Genomic DNA, 2,578 nt, shown 5'->3' with positions numbered 1-2,578 from the left:
CTTCTCGTCCACAAAGGCACAAATCAAATCTTTTTGCCTGTTTTTCAAAAAGAAATAGAGGGTATCTCAGCTAAAACCAGCCATGTTTGTTTTGTCTTACGCATTGTGTTGATGAGTTGATGTCATACACATCTCTGCATTTGATTGGTCCAAAACATTTCTGGATGGAGGATAATGCATCGGCTGGCCTGCAGTAAGATGTTTGTGAATTACCAAATCTGGGACAATCAGTCTTTCCTGCAAGGTAACCTCTCTTGTATCCTGTCAAAAAAGAAAATCAGAATAACATTTTAGACAGGACTCAATACGTATATTACATCAGAAACTAGCAATATACATCTTCAAGTCAAAGCCTTAGAAGTTAAAAAACTGACTTAAACGTACAGGTGATCCACGCTGATACAAAGTATAAAGTTTCGCCACACAAAAGGTTTTAAATTTTGCATCTTGAAATTTCACATTTAGCCACTAGGAGTGCTAGACTTGTATCTTCCTGGTTTAGCACTCCTGAAAGCAACTGGCAACCCTGCACTGTCGTAAAATGAAAAAAAGTCTCCATTTGTGTTTTGTAATCTGCTACATCAGAGATCCAAATAATTTCTGATCTGGTAGATTTCCTCTCAGTTTTTTTTTTTTTTTTTAACAACAACTTCTAGATAGTTAACTTTCATGTTAAAGGGGAGTACAGATTGCCGTAACACGGCTGGGTCACATGACTCTTTCTGTAGCAGATCTAACCGTCTCATGTTAGAAAGCCAAGTTTTTGGAAAGTTGCAAAGGCGTATGGATATGTCATTACATTGTCAATACGAGCCGAGCGCAGTATGTACTTTAGAACTTTGGTCAAAAGTTACACAATGTGGTTTTAAAATGCTGAACTAAATTGTATACTGTATCAAAACTAAAAACATTGTGATTTACATGACATTGACCAATCAGCTGATAAAAACAAACCTTTTTAGTCATGAATCAGGTTAAAAAACATGTTAGAGAACCTGAACATAAAAAGCCACAAGGGAATATCTGCTGTGTGTCTGTAAGTACAAGGTGGAAAAATGTATTCATAATTACAAACTGTGATCAATGATCACAAGTATTACTACAGACCAGCATTGTATGTACAGTAGCGGTTTAAAATGTTCTGTTTCCATGATGGGTCCTTGGCAGGTCCTTTGCTGGTAAAAGATGGGTCCATGGTGGTAATGTAATCCCCTATGATGAGGTTGTCACTGAGGCATCACCCCTAAGCTGCCATTGGTAGAGTTACAGTAAACATGGACACTCCCGGCAGAAAAAGGTGGTCCACTTCAACGGCTTGTATTTGGAGGGAGGTTGGCCGAATTTGGATGGAAACTGGTGGGCCACCTGATTGGCTTTCATCCTAAAAGGGAGCTTTTAAAACGTTACTACTGTAATACTAGCATTAAATGCACTTTCACAATGGTCTGTTGTAAACTAACCATATTACACTTACAGTATCTACAGCATGATCTGTGTAATTTAAATTTGAACGTCTTAGCTCTACCTTGCTAAGATAAAATAGATTATATTTTTCATCTGTTAAGGAGAAACCTTCCAACTCTTCATTAGGTGTGACCCCTTGTAGATACTACACCTAAAGAATTAAGCTGTCATGTTTATAGGTTACAATGGCAACACCCATGTACACGTCACTGAATCGGTTGCATTACCAAGAGTGCTACTATACAGCAGAGGAGAAAAAAATGGTGCAGGGTGCTCAACTAAACATAATTTCTTTTATTTTTGTAAAACACATTGCAGCTTGGAAAATGAGGGGATTTGACCTAAGAAATGGAGGTATGCCCGACTATAGAGGCTGAAATATACGTGTAGCTCAGTATATTCACAGTCAACTCAAGAATGAGGGAGCCTTTGGTTTTAGTTCATATTTAAAGTTCTTCATTGGGAAGTTGCACATAAGAACTCTTATCTAACAATCTTCTAGCTCAAGGACATTTACTCCCTCAGGATAAAATGTGTTTCCTCATTTAGTTTAACTTTTGAAATGTGGTTTTAAGATCTTAACGTAAAAGAAAAGCCATTAACAACCCCCCACACACATACACCCTCCCCACTGCCACCCAGAGATTATTAATCTGTTCTCAATTGCATCTTTATTTCAATCCCAGCAAGTAAAACTTAACATATTTTTGATGGCAGGAAAATTGTGTTAAAAGGCTCTCAAATACTTAAAGATGATCTTAATAGAAAATAAAAACGCTGTAAACAGTAACATAGTAAGAGTAAATTAAAATTTCCAACAAATCTTTGCACTATTCAACCAAATCATACATTAGATTTACGCAGTATTATCTATTATATTTAAATATAATAATATGTTTAAATTTGATATTTATTTTTCTCCAAGAACAGAATAGTTTAACTAATAAGTAGTGTCTAAGGTCAGAACAAGGTGACAGATTACTGTAAGCTTTTCATTTTTCTTACAACAAAAGCAAGGATGTCCTGTTTATATCAACAAGTACCTGAAGGGTAAATGGTTTGTAACTTCTTTTTTTTTTTTTTAAAGACAAAGAATTTTGAACAACTTAAAAAT

This window comes from Cyprinodon variegatus, unplaced genomic scaffold (genome assembly GCF_000732505.1).
Source record: "Cyprinodon variegatus isolate N-32 unplaced genomic scaffold, C_variegatus-1.0 Scaffold25, whole genome shotgun sequence".
Classification (NCBI taxonomy): Eukaryota; Metazoa; Chordata; class Actinopteri; order Cyprinodontiformes; family Cyprinodontidae; genus Cyprinodon; species Cyprinodon variegatus.
Note: the sequence above shows the minus strand (reverse complement) of the source record.